A 15,125-nucleotide genomic window follows, 5' to 3' on the forward strand; every position below is an offset into this window, starting at 1 on the left:
TTCAAAAATCTTTTCTAACTCCTTATCTTTTCAAAATTGATTTTCAAATCTTTTTCAACTAACTAATTGACTTTTTGTTTGTTTTACTATTTCTTATCTTTTTTAAATCCACCTAACTACTTTCCTCTCTCTAATTTTCGAAAATCACCTCCCTCTTTTCCAAAAATATTTTTATTTAACTAATTGTTTTAAATTTTAATTTTATTCCTTTTTATAAATTTGAATTTTAACTTTAATTTAAAATAAAAACAAAAATATTTTTCTTTTATATTAGTTAATTTTCGAAAACTCCTCTCTCTCATCTTCTTCTATTTATTTATTTATCTACTAACACTTATCTTCTACTCAAAATTCGAACCCTCTTCTCCCCTCTACCTGTGTTCGGATTTTCTTCTTATTTTCTTCTACTCACATAAAGGAATCTCTCTACTGTGGTAAAGAGGATCCCTATTATTATTTTCTGTTCCCTTCTTTTTCATATGAGCAGGAGCAAGGACAAGAACATTCTTGTTGAAGTAGATCCTAAACCTGAAAGGACTCTGAAGAAGAAACTAAGAGAAGCTAAAATACAACAATCCAGAGAAAACCTTACAGAATTTTTCGAAAAAGAAGAGGAGATGGCAGCCGAAAATAATAACAACAACAATAATGCAAGGAGGATGCTTGGTGATTATACTACACCTACTTCCAATTTTTATGGAAGAAGCATCTCAATCCCTGCCACTGAAGCAAACAATTTTGAGCTGAAGCCTCAACTAGTTGCTCTAATGCAATAGAACTGCAAGTTTCATGGACTTCCATCAGAAGATCCCTATCAATTTTTAACTGAGTTCTTACAGATCTGTGATACTGTTAAGACTAATGGAGTAGATCCTGAAGTCTATAGGCTCATACTTTTCCCTTTTGCTATAAGAGACAGAGCTAGAACATGTTGGACTCACAACCTAAAGATAGCCTGGACTCTTGGGATAAGCTGGTCACGACCTTCTTGGCCAAGTTCTTTCCTCCTCAAAAGCTGAGCAAGCTTAGAGTGGATGTTCATACCTTCAGGCAAAAAGATGGTGAATCCCTCTATGAAGCTTGGGAAAGATACAAGCAGTTGACCAAAAGGTGTCCTTCTGACATGCTTTCAGAGTGGACCATTTTGGATATATTCTATGATGGTCTATCTGAGTTCTCTAAGATGTCACTGGACCATTCTGTAGGTGGATCCATTCACCTAAAGAAAATGCCTACAGAAGCTCAAGAACTCATTGACATGGTTGCAAATAACCAATTCATGTACACCTCTTAGAGGAATCTTGTGATTAATGGGATGCCTTAGAAGAAGGGAGTTCTTGAAATTAATGCTCTGAATGCCATACTGGCCCAGAACAAAATATTGACCCAACAAGTCAATATAATATCTCAGAGTCTGAATGGATTGCAAAATGCATCCAACAGTACTAAAGAAGCATCTTCTGAAGAAGAAGCTTATGATCCTGAGAACCCTGCAATGGCAGAGGTAAATTACATGGGTGAAGCCTATGGAAACACCTATAATCCCTCATGGAGAAATCATCCAAATTTCTCATGGAAGGATCAACAAAAGCCTCAACAAGGCTTTAATAATGGTGGAAGAAATAGGTTTAGCAATAGCAAGCCTTTTCCATCATCTTCTCAGCAACAGACAGAGAATTCTAAGTAGAGCCCCTCTAGCTTAGCAAACATAGTCTCTGATTTGTCTAAGGCCACTTTAAGTTTCATGAATGAAACAAGGTCCTCCATTAGAAACTTGGAGGCACAAGTGGGTCAGCTGAGTAAGAAAATCACTGAAACTCCTCCTAGTACTCTCCCAAGCAATACAGAAGAGAATCCAAAAAGTGAGTGCAAGGTTATTGATATTATCAAAATGGCTGAATCCAAAGAGGAAGGGTAGGACGTGAATCCCAATGAGGAAGACCTCATGGGACGTCTCCCAGACAGAAAGGAGTTTCCTATTGAGGACCTAAAGGAATCTGAGGCTCATATAGAGACCATAGAGATTCCATTAAACTTCCTTTTGCCATTCATGAGCTCTGAGAACTATTCTTTCTCTGAAGAGGATGAATATGTAACTGAAGAGCAAGTTGCTCAATATCTAGGAGCCATCATGAAGCTGAATGCCAAGTTGTTTGGTAATGAGACTTGAGAAGATGAACCTCCCTTGCTCATTAGTGAACTAAATACATGGGTTCAGCAAACTTTACCTCAAAAGAAACAAGATCCTGGTAAATTCTTAATACCATGTACCATAGGCACCATGACCTTTGAGAAGGCTCTGTGTGACCTGGGGTCAGGTATAAATCTTATGCCACTCTTTGTAATGGAGAAACTGGGGATCTTTAAGGTACAAGCTGCAAGAATCTCATTAGAGATGGCAGACAAGTCAATAAAATAAGCTTATGGATTGGTAGAGGACGTGTTAGTGAAGGTTAAAGGCCTTTACATCCCTACTGATTTCATAATCCTAGACACTGGAAAGGATGTGGATGAATGCATCATCCTTGAAAGACCCTTCCTAGTCACAGCAGGAGCTGTGATTGATGTTGACAGAGGAAAACTAGTCCTTCAATTGAATGGGGACTACCTTGTGTTTAAAGCTCAAGGATCTTCCTCTGCAACCATGGAGAGGAAGCATGAAAAGCTTCTCTCAATACAGAGTCAAACAAAGCCCCCACAATCAAACTCTAAGTTTGGTGTTGGGAGGACACAACCAAACTCTAAGTTTGGTGTTGAACCCCCACATTCAAACTCTAAGTTTGGTGTTGGGAGGTCCTAACAATGCTCTGAACATCTTTAAAGCTCCATGAGAGCTCACTGTCAAGCTATTGACATTAAAGAAGCGCTTATTGGGAGGCAACCCAATTTTTATTTATCTATATTTCTATTGTTCTTTTATGTTTTATTAGGTTTATGATCATGTGAAGTCACAAAATAATTGCAAAAATTAAAAACAAAATAAAAAACAGTAGAAGAAAAAGCACACCCCGGAGGAAGAGCTGTCTGGCATTTAAAAGCCAGAAACAAGCTTCTGTTTGGCGTTTAACGCCAGAAACAAGCACCAAGCTGGCGTTTAACGCCAGAAACAAGCATCAGGCTAGTGTTAAACGCCAGAAACAGGCTACATTTGGGCGTTTAATGCCAGAAACAAGTATCAGTATGGCGTTAAACGCCAGGATTGCATACAGAGGGCGTTTTACACGCCTAAAAGGTGCAGGAATGAGAAATCCTTGACACCTCAAGATCTGTGGACCCCACAGGATCACCTCAGGATCTGTGGACCCCACAGGATCCCCACCTACCCCACTTCTTTCTTCTTCACACAATCCAATAACACTATACCCTTCACCAATCACCTCAATCTCTCTTCCCCAAAACCCCACCTACCTTCAAATTCAAAATCTCTTTCCCACCCAAACCCACCCTAAATGACTGAACCCAAACCCCTCTCCCTCCACTATATAAACCCTTCCATCCTTCTTCATTTTCACACAACACTACCCTCTCTTCTCCCTCTTAGCTGAAACCCACACCTCTCTGCCTCTCCTTCATATCTTCTTCTTCTTCTTCTATTCTTTCTTCTTTTGCTCGAGGGCGAGCAACATTCTAAGTTTGGTGTGGTAAAATCATATCTTTTTTGTTTTTCCATAACCATTGATGGCACCTAAGGCCAGAGAAACCTCAAAAAAGAGGAAAGGGAAGGCAATTGCTTCCACCTCTGAGTCATGAGAGATGGAGAGATTCATCTCAAAAGCCCATCAAGACCACTTCTATGAAGTTGTGGCCAAGAAAAAGGTGATCCATGAGGTCCCTTTTAAGCTCAAAAAGGGCGAATATCCGGAGATCCAACAAGAGATTAGAAGAAGAGGATGGGAAGTTCTCTCTAATCCTATTCAACAAGTCAGAATCTTAACGGTTCAAGAGTTCTATGCAAGCGCATGGATCACTAGAAACCATGATCAAAGCATGAACCCAAACCCAAGGAATTGGCTTATAATGATTTGGGGGAAATGCTTAGATTTCAGTCCGGAGAACGTAAGGTTGGCGTTCAACTTGCCTATGATACAAGAAGACGCATGCCCCTACACTAGAAGGGTCAGCTTTGATCAAAGGTTGGACCAAGTCCTCATGGACATATGTGTGGAAGGAGCTCAATGGAAAAGAGACTCAAAAGGCAAGCCGGTTCAATTGAGAAGACTGGACCTTAAGCCTGTGGCTAGAGGATGGTTAGAGTTCATCCAACGCTCATCATCCCCACTAGCAACCGATCCGAAGTAATTGTGGATCGGGCCATCATGATCCATAGCATCATGATTGGAGAGGAAGTAGAAGTTCATGAAGTCATCTCTCTAGAACTCTACAAAGTAGCCGAATAGCCCTCCACCTTGGCAAGGCTAGCTTTTCTTCATCTTATTTGCCATCTATGCAACTTAGCTGGAGTTGTCATAGACGGAGACATCCTCATTGAAGAGGACAAGCCCATCACTAAGAAGAGGATGGAGCAAACAAGAGAGCCCATTCATGGATCTCAAGAGATGCATGAGGAAGCTCATCATCAAGAAATCCCTGAGATGCCTCAAGGGATACATTTTCCTCCAAATAATTATTGGGAACAACTCAACACTTCGCTAGAAGGATTGAGTCATAATATGAACCAATTAAGGGTGGAACACCAAGAGCACTCCATCATTCTCAATGAGATTAGAGAAGATCAAAGAGCTATGAGGGAAGAGCAACAAAGGCAAGGAAGAGACATAGAGGAGCTGATGAGCGGATAAATTGTACGCTTTTTGGCATTATTTTTAGTATGTTTTTAGTATGATCTAGTTAGTTTTTAGTATATTTTTATTAGTTTTTAGTTAAAATTCACTTTTCTGGACTTTACTATGAGTTTGTGTGTTTTTCTGTGATTTCAGGTATTTTCTGGCTGAAATTGAGGGACCTGAGCAAAAATCTGATCCAGAGACTGAAAAGGACTGCAGATGCTGTTGGATTCTGACCTCCCTGCACTCGAAGTGGATTTTCTGGAGCTACAGAAGCCCAATTGGCGCGCTCTCAACGGCTTTGGAAAGTAGACATCCTGGGCTTTCCAGCAATATATGATAGTCTATACTTTGCCCAAGATTTGATGGCCCAAACCGGCGTTCAAAGTCACCTTCAGAATTCCCAGCGTTAAACGCCGGAACTGGCACCTAAATGGGAGTTAAACGCCCAAACTGGCATAAAAGCTGGCGTTTAACTCCAAGAAGAGTCTCTACACGAAAATGCTTCAATGCTCAGCCCAAGCACACACCAAGTGGGCCCGGAAGTGGATTTTTATGTCATTTACTCATCTCTGTACACCCTAGGCTACTAGTTCTCTATAAGTAGGACCTTTTACTATTGTATTTTCATCTTCTGATCTTTGGAATCTTTTGATCTTTAGATCTTTTGATCACTTTGGGAGGCTGGCCTCACGGCCATTCCTAGACCTTGTTCTTATGTATTTTCAACGGTGGAGTTTCTACACACCATAGATTAAGGTGTGGAGCTCTGCTGTACCTCGAGTATTAATGCAATTACTATTGTTCTTCTATTCAATTCCGCTTGTTCTTGTTCCAAGATATCACTTGTTCTTCAACTTGATGAATGTGATGATCCGTGACACTCATCATCATTCTCACCTATGAACGTGTGACTGACAACCACCTCCGTTCTACCTTAGATTGGGTGAATATCTCTTGGATTCCTGATACACGATGCATGGTTGATCGCCTGACAACTGAGTGCTCGCCTGACAAATGAGCCAGCCATTCCGTGAGATCAGAGTCTTCGTGGTATAGGCAAGAACTGATGGCGGCATTCAAGAGAATCCGGAAGGTCTAACCTTGTCTGTGGTATTCTGAGTAGGATTCAATGATTGAATGACTGTGACGTGCTTCAAACTCCTGAAGGCGGGGCGTTAGTGATAGACGCAAAAGAATCACTGGATTCTATTCCGGCCTGATTGAGAACCGACAGATGGATAGCCGTGCCGTGACAGGGTGCGTTGAACATTTCCAATGAGAGGATGGGAGGTAGCCACTGACAACGGTGAAACCCTTGCATAAGCTTGCCATGGAAAGGAGTAAGAGGATTGGATGAAGACAGTAGGAAAGCAAAGAGACGGAAGGGATAGCATCTTCATACGCTTATCTGAAGCTCTCACCAATGATATACATAAATATCTCTATCTTTATCTTTATGTTTTATTCATCATCTGTATCCATTTGAGTCTACCTGACTAAGATTTACAAGGTGACCATAGCTTGCTTCATACCAACAATCTCCGTGGGATCGACCCTTACTCGTGTAAGGTTTATTACTTGGACGACCCAGTGCACTTGCTGGTTAGTTGTGTGGAGTTGTGATAGAGAGTTGAGATTGCAATGAGCGTACCATGTTGATGGCGCCATTGATGATCACAATTTCGTGCACCAAGTTTTTGGCGCCGTTGCCGGGGATTGTTTCGAGTTTGGACAACTGACGGTTCATCTTGTTGCTTAGATTAGGTATTTTTTTTTCAGAGTTCTTAAGAATGAGTTCTAGAGTTTCATGATGACCTGTTGAAGTCTGGCTGGCTGAGAAGCCATGTCTAATCTTGTTGGACCGAGGTTTCAACCTATCATCACAAGAGCTTGTTGATTTCTATCAATCTTGCTATTGGAGTAATGATCTGCTAAGGCTTGGCTGGCATTTGCCATGTCTAGTGTTTTGGACCGAAGCTTTCTTTGAAAGCTTGGCTGGCTGTGAAGCCATGTCTAATTCCTGGACCGGAGTCTTAGACTAGCATTACAATGATTCCTGGAATCCAAATTAAGAATTCTGAAACCTTTATTTTCTATTTTCATATAATTTTCGAAAAAGCACAAAAAAATTACAAAACCATAAAAACAAAAAAGATTTTATGTTTCTTGTTTGAGTCTAGTGTCCAATTTTAAGTTTGGTGTCTTGCATGCATTGTTTATTTGATCTTGGTTCTATTTTCAAGTCAATAGTACAGGGAACTGAAGATTCAGAACATGCAACAGAGGAATTACACAGAAAAAGCTGGGCGTTCAAAACGCCCAGTGAAGAAGGACAGACTGGCGTTTAAACGCCAGCCAGGGTGCCTGGTTGGGCGTTTAACGCCCAAAAAGGTAGTGCATTGGTGATGAGCGGATAATTTATACGCTTTTTGGCATTGTTTTTAGTATGTTTTTAGTATCTTTTAGTTGAGTTTTTATTATATTTTTATTAGTTTTTAGTTAAAATTCACTTTTCTGGACTTTACTATGAGTTTGTGTGTTTTTCTGTGATTTCAGGTATTTTCTGACTGAAATTGAAGGTTCTGAGCAAAAATCTGATTCAGAGACTGAAAAGGACTGCAGATGCTGTTGGATTCTGACCTCCCTGCACTCGAAGTGGATTTTCTGGAGCTACAGAAGCCCAATTGCCGCGCTCTCAACGGCATTGGAAAGTAGACATCCTGGGCTTTCCAGCAATATATGATAGTTCATACTTTGCCCAAGATTTGATGGCCCAAATCGGCGTAGCAATTCGGCCTCAGAAATTCCAGCGTTAAACGCCGGAACTGGCATAAAACTTGGAGTTAAACGCCCAAACTGGCATGAAAGCTGGCGTTTAACTCCAGAAAAGGTCTCTACACGAAAATGCTTCATTGCTCAGCCCAAGCACACACCAAGTGGGCCCGGAAGTGGATTTTTATGTCATTTACTCATTTCTGTACACCCTAGGTTACTAGTTTGCTATTAATAGGATCTTTTGACATTGTAACTGGACCTCATGACATTTTTACACGTTTCTTTGTGTACTTTCCACGGCATGAGTCTCTAAACCCCATGGTTGGGGGTGAGGAACTCTGCTGTGTCTTGATGGATTAATGCAATTACTACTGTTTCTTATTCAATCATGCTTGCTTCCATTCTAAGATATCACTTGTTCTTAACCCGGATGAATGTGATGATCCGTGACACTCATCATATTCTCAACTATGAACGTGTGCCTGACAACCACCTCCGTTCTACCTTAGATTGAGTAGATATCTCTTGGATTCCTTAACCAGAATCTTCGTGGTATAAGCTAGAACTGATGGCGGCATTCAAGAGAATCCGGAAGGTCTAAACCTTGTCTGTGGTATTCTGAGTAGGATTCAATGACTGAATGACTGTGACGTGCTTCAAACTCCTAGCAGGCGGGGCGTTAGTGACAGACGCAAAAGGATCGATGGATTCTATTCCGGCCTGACCGAGAACCGACAGCTGATTAGCCATGCTGTGACAGAGCATAGGAACATTTTCACTGAGAGGATGGGAGGTAGCCACTGACAACGGTGAAACCCTACATACAGCTTGCCATGGAAGGAGTCTTGCGTGTTTGATGAAGAAGACAGTAGGAAAGCAGAGATTCAGAAGATGGAGCATCTCCAAAGCCTCAACCTATTCTCCATTACTGCTGAACAAGTAACCATTTCATGTTCTTTTGCTTTTCACAATCAATCCTGATAATTTCTGATATCCTGACTAAGATTTACAAGATAACCATAGCTTGCTTCAAGCCGACAATCTCCGTGGGATCGACCCTTGCTCACGCAAGGTATTACTTGGACGACCCAGTGCACTTGCTGGTTAGTTGTGCGGGATTGAAAAAGTGTTATTGCAATTTCGTGCACCAAGTTTTTGGCGCCGTTGCCGGGGATTGTTCGAGTTTGGACAACTGACGGCTTATCTTGTTGCTTAGATTAGGACTGTTTTATTTTGTTGGTTTAGAGTCTTTTAGTTGAGTCTAGTTTCATATTCTAAGTTTGGTGTCAATTGCATGCTTTTGTTTTTCTTTTAAAATTTTTCGATTTTGCATGTTCTTAGTCCCTTTTTGATTCATAAAAAATTTCTAAGTTTGGTGTCCTCTTTGTGTTTTTCCTTTAAAATTTTCGAAAATTAGTGTTTGATTTTCTAAAAATTTTAAGTTTGGTGTCTTTTTGTTGTTTTTCTCTTTCCTCTTTTCAAAAATCAAATCTTTTTCATAAAATTTTTTCAATCATATCTTTTTAATTGCTGTTTTCAAAATCTTTTTAAGTAACTAATTGATTCAGTTCTCAATTTGCTTTGATTTTATTTTCTTTTTGATTTTCGAATTTTTATTTTAATTTTCTTTTGTTTTATTTCAATTTTTCGTTTATTCAAAAAAAAAAAAAACAAAATTTATCTATTTGCAATCATTATCATTTCCCTTTTGTCCATTATGGACCTAAGAGGGATTGATCAGTCCAAAAGGACTCTGGGGTCATATGCTAACCCCATTACAGCTGCATATGGGAGTAGCATCTGTACACCTCCCATCAAAGCAAGCAGCTTTGAGCTAAATCCTCAACTCATTATCATAGTGCAGCAAAATTGCCAGTATTCCGGTCTTCCACAGGAAGAACCTACTGAGTTTCTGGCACAGTTCTTACAAATTGCTGACACAGTACATGATAAAGAGGTATATCAGGATGTCTACAGACTATTACTGTTTCCATTTGCTGTAAAAGATCAAGCTAAAAGGTGGTTGAATAACCAACCTACAGCAAGCATAAAGACATGGAAACAGTTGTCAGACAAATTCCTGAATCATTTTTACCCTCCAAAGAGGATGACACAGCTAAGGCTGGACATCCAAGGCTTTAAACAAGAGGATAATGAATCCCTTTATAATGCCTGGGAGAGGTATAGAGGTATGCTTAGAAAATGCCCCTCTGAAATGTTTTCAGAATGGGTGCAGTTAGACATCTTCTACTATGGGCTCACAGAAAAAGCTCAGATGTCTTTAGACCACTCAGCTGGTGGATCTATACACATGAGGAAGACAATTGAAGAAGCTCAAGAGCTTATAGACACTGTTGCTAGAAACCAATACTTATATTCTAGCAATGAGTTCGTTCCAAAGGAGGAAGTCATGGCATTAGTCACTGATCCTAATCCTCAAGAACAGATGAATGAGCTTAATCAACAATTGCTCCTGATGACAGAACAGTTAGCAGAATTTAAAGAAATGCTCCATGATACTAAGGTTGCTAACAAGAACATAGAACTGCAGTTGAATCAAGCAAAACAGCAAATATCTAAACAGATAACAGAAGAATGTCAAGCAGTTCAACTGAGGAGTGGGAAGACACTGAATACCTCTGCTCAAAAGAGCAGAAAGCCAAACAAGGAACAATTGACAGAGGATAACCAAGCCACTGTTCAAAATCCCTTTGAGGACAGTAAGAGCCCAGAGAGGAGTGCTATTGGCGTTCAAACACCAGAAAGGGAAGGAAAGCTGGCGTTAAACGCCCATTCCTTGCCCAGTTCTGGCGTTCAAACGCCAGAAAAGGGGGAAAAGCTGGCGTTAAACGCCCATTTTCCACCCATTCCTGGCGTTCATACGCCAAGGGAAGATCAGACACCTGAGAGTGCTGACAGTAATCCCTCTAACAAGGCTTCTCCAACCACTTCTGTAAGGAATAAACCTGCAGCATCTAAGGTTGAAGAATATCAAGCCAAGATGCCTTATCCTCAGAAACTCCGCAAGGCGGAACAGGATAAGCAATTTGCCCGCTTTGCAGACTATTTAAGGACTCTTGAAATAAAGATTCCGTTTGCAGAGGCACTTGAGCAAATACCTTCTTATGCTAAGTTCATGAAAGAGATCTTAAGTCATAAGAAGGATTGGAGAGAAACTGAAAAAGTGTTTCTCACTGAAGAATGCAGTGCAGTCATTCTGAAAAGCTTACCAGAAAAGCTTCAAGATCCTGGAAGCTTTATGATACCATGCACATTAGAGGGCGCTTGCACCAAGACAGCCCTATGTGATCTTGGAGCAAGCATCAATCTAATACCTGCATCCACTATCAGAAAGCTTGGGTTGGCTGGAGAAGTCAAACCAACCAGGATATGCCTCCAACTTGCTGATGGCTCCATTAAACATCCATCAGGCATAATAGAGGATATGATTGTCAAGGTTGGGCCCTTTGCTTTTCCAACTGACTTTGTGGTGCTGGAAATGGAGGAGCACAAGAGTGCAACTCTCATTCTAGGAAGACCTTTCCTAGCAACTGGACGAACTCTCATTGATGTACAAAGAGGGGAAGTTACCCTAAGAGTCAATGAGGATGAGTTCAAGTTGAATGCTGTAAAAGCTATGCAGCATCCAGACACTCCAAATGACTGCATGGACGCTGACATTATTGACTCTCTGGTAGAAGAGATCAATATGGCTGAAAGCCTAGCATCAGAGCTTGAGGACATCTTCAAAGATGCTCAACCTGATCAAGAAGAACTAGAGGAAGCAAAGGAATTTTCGAAAATTCCTCAGGAGGAGGATAAACCTCCCAAACCTGAACTCAAACCTCTACCACCATCCCTGAAGTACGCATTTCTGGGAGAGGGTGACACTTTTCCAATGATTATAAGCTCTGCTTTAAATCCACAGGAAGAGGAAGCACTGATTCAAGTGCTAAGGACACACAAGACAGCTCTTGGGTGGTCCATAAGTGATCTTAAGGGCATTAGCCCAGCTAGATGCATGCACAAGATCCTGTTCGAGGATAATGCCAAACCAGTGGTCCAACCACAAAGGAGGCTAAATCCAGCCATGAAGGAGGTAGTGCAGAAGGAGGTCACTAAATTACTAGAGGCTGGGATTATTTATCCTATTTCTGATAGCCCCTGGGTGAGCCCTGTCCAAGTTGTTCCCAAAAAGGGAGGCATGACAGTGGTTCATAATGAAAAAAATGAACTGGTTCCTACAAGAACAGTCACAGGGTGGCGCATGTGTATTGACTACAGAAGGCTCAATACAGCCACCAGAAAGGATCATTTCCCTTTACCATTCATAGACCAAATGCTAGAAAGACTAGCTGGTCATGATTATTACTGCTTTTTGGATGGCTATTCAGGCTACAACCAGATTGCAGTAGATCCTCAGGACCAAGAGAAAACAGCATTCACTTGCCCTTCTGGCGTGTTTGCCTACAGAAGGATGCCTTTTGGTCTGTGCAATGCACCTGCAACCTTTCAGAGGTGCATGCTCTCTATCTTCTCAGATATGGTAGAGAAATTTCTGGAAGTCTTCATGGATGACTTCTCAGTATATGGAGACTCATTCAGCTCCTGTCTTAACCACCTAGCACTTGTCCTGAAAAGATGCCAAGAGACTAACCTGGTTTTAAACTGGGAGAAATGTCACTTTATGGTGACTGAGGGAATTGTCCTTGGGCATAAAATTTCAAGCAGGGGAATAGAGGTGGATAAGGCAAAGGTAGAGGTAATTGAAAAATTACCACCACCTGCCAATGTTAAGGCAATCAGAAGCTTTTTGGGGCATGCAGGATTTTACAGAAGGTATAAAGGATTTTTCGAAAATTGCAAAACCTCTGAGTAACCTGCTAGCTGCTGACACACCATTTGTGTTTGACACACAGTGTCAGCAGGCGTTTGAGACCCTGAAAGCTAAGCTGGTCACAGCACCAGTCATCTCTGCACCAGATTGGACATTGCCATTTGAATTAATGTGTGATGCCAGTGATCATGCCATTGGTGCAGTGTTGGGACAGAGGCATAACAAACTTCTGCATGTCATTTACTATGCTAGCCGTGTTCTAAATGATGCACAGAAGAATTACACAACCACAGAAAAAGAATTACTTGCAGTGGTTTATGCCATTGACAAGTTTAGATCTTATCTAGTAGGATCCAAGGTGGTTGTGTACACTGACCATGCTGCTCTTAAATACTTACTCACAAAGCAGGATTCAAAACCCAGGCTTATCAGATGGGTTGCTTCTGCAAGAGTTTGATATAGAAATAAGAGACAGAAAAGGGACAGAGAACCAAGTAGCTGATCATCTGTCCCGAATAGAACCAGTAGCTGGGGCGTCCCTCCCTTCTACTGAGATCTCTGAGACTTTCCCAGATGAGCAACTCTTTGCCATTCAGGAAGCTCCATGGTTTGCAGATATTGCAAATTATAAAGCTGTGAGGTTCATACCCAAGGAGTACAGCAGTGTGCAAAGAAAGAAATTGCTTTCAGATGCCAAGTACTACCTCTGGGATAAACCATATCTCTTTAAGAGATGTGCTGACGGAGTGATCCGCAGATGTGTACCCAGAGAAGAAGCACAAAGGATCCTATGGCATTGCCATGGATCACAGTATGGAGGACATTTTGGAAGTGAGCGAACAGCCACTAAAGTCCTCCAGTGTGGCTTCTACTGGCCTACTCTCTATAAAGATTCCCGAGAGTTTGTGCGTAACTGTGACAGTTGCCAAAGAGCTGGTAACCTGCCTCACGGATATGCCATGCCTCAACAAGGGATATTAGAGATAGAATTGTTTGATGTATGGGGAATTGACTTCATGGGGCCATTCCCACCATCATACTCAAACACTTACATTCTGGTGGCAGTAGACTATGTATCTAAGTGGGTAGAGGCAATTGCTACACCCACCAATGATACTAAGACCGTGCTGAAGTTCCTCCAGAAACATATCTTCAGCAGATTTGGTGTTCCCAGAGTACTAATCAGTGATGGGGGCTCTCATTTCTGCAACAAACAGCTATACTCTGCTATGGTTAGATATGGAATCAGCCATAAAGTGGCAACTCCGTATCATCCACAGACAAATGGGCAAGCTGAAGTCTCTAACAGAGAGCTAAAAAGAATCCTAGAACGGACTGTGATAGCCTGAAGAAAGGATTGGGCAAAGAGCTTGGATGATGCTCTGTGGGCATACAGAACAGCATTCAAGACTCCTATAGGAACCTCTCCATACCAATTGGTGTATGGGAAGGCCTGTCATTTGCCTGTGGAACTGGAACATAAAGCCTACTGGGCAACCAGATTCCTAAACATGGATGCTCAGTTAGCTGGTGAAAAAAGATTGCTCCAGTTAAATGAGCTAGAGGAGTTCAGACTCAATGCCTTTGAAAATGCAAAAATTTATAAGGAAAAGGCAAAGAAGTGGCATGACAAGAAATTGTCAACCAGAGTCTTTGAGCCAGGACAAAAAGTTCTGCTCTTCAACTCCAGGCTCAAATTGTTCCCAGGAAAACTCAAATCCCGGTGGAGGGGTCCGTATGTGATCACAGGAGTGTCACCATATGGATATGTTGAGCTTCAAGATATTGATTCTGACAAAAAGTTCATTGTTAACGGACAGAAAATCAGGCATTATCTTGAAGGCAATTTTGAGCAGGAATGCTCAAAACTGAGACTTGAGTGATTCTCAGTAAAGGTCCAGCTAAAGACAGTAAAGAAGCGCTTGCTGGGAGGCAACCCAGTCATTAGGAGGTTATATGATTAGTTCTTACAGAGGCAAGTATCAAAAATGAAGGAATTCACAGAGTTACAGAAGGATTCAGCTCAAAAAGCAGAGAAAATGAGCTTACTGGCAAAAAAACGCCAGTAAGGGGCATTTTGGGCGTTAAACGCCAGAATGGGTACCATTCTGGGCGTTTAACGCCAGGAATGGTGCCATTTTGGGCGTTAAACGCCAGAATGGGCACCATTCTGGGCGTTTAACGCCAGGTGTGCAGCATCCTGGGCGTTTAGAAAAATGCCCAGTGACAAAGGCTTTCTGGCGTTTAACGCCAGCCAGGGCACCTGGCTGGGCGTTAAACGCCCAAAAGGGGCAACAATTGGGCGTTAAACGCCAGAATGGGTGCCATTCTGGGCGTTTAACGCCAGAAAGGTGGGGGTGACCACAATTTCGTTTTCAACTCAAATTTTTTCAAACTTTCCTTTTATTACCCATACTCTTCTACATAAATGCACTTCAACCTTTCATCATTCACTTTCAAATCTTCACAAATCAAAACCATTCTTCAAATCTATCTCAAATTAATTCCAAATCTTCTTCAAAAACTCACCCTTTTCTCAAATCCTTTCCATATCTTCTCAAATTTTCCTTCAAATTCTTATTTTTTTTCGAAATCCCTTCTCCCCCCCTTATAAGAACACGTTTGGACCCCTCATTGCCCACACCATTCGAATTTGCTCCTCTCTCTCTTCTTTCCTTTCTTTTGCTTGAGGACAAGCAAACCTCTAAGTTTGGTGTGCTTTTCCG

General features: G+C 41.4%; 1 non-coding gene across 1 annotated transcript; it reads right to left on the reverse strand.

The window, feature by feature from the left end:
* Positions 1 to 1,021: 1,021 nt before the first annotated feature.
* LOC130971019 (small nucleolar RNA R71) lies at positions 1,022 to 1,129 on the reverse strand. The gene has a single exon (XR_009082258.1). It is a non-coding gene; the product is annotated as a small nucleolar RNA R71 (small nucleolar RNA).
* Between the last annotated feature and the right edge of the window lie 13,996 nt (positions 1,130 to 15,125).

The sequence above is a fragment of the Arachis stenosperma genome, chromosome 3 (genome assembly GCF_014773155.1).
Source record: "Arachis stenosperma cultivar V10309 chromosome 3, arast.V10309.gnm1.PFL2, whole genome shotgun sequence".
Lineage (NCBI taxonomy): Eukaryota > Viridiplantae > Streptophyta > Magnoliopsida > Fabales > Fabaceae > Arachis > Arachis stenosperma.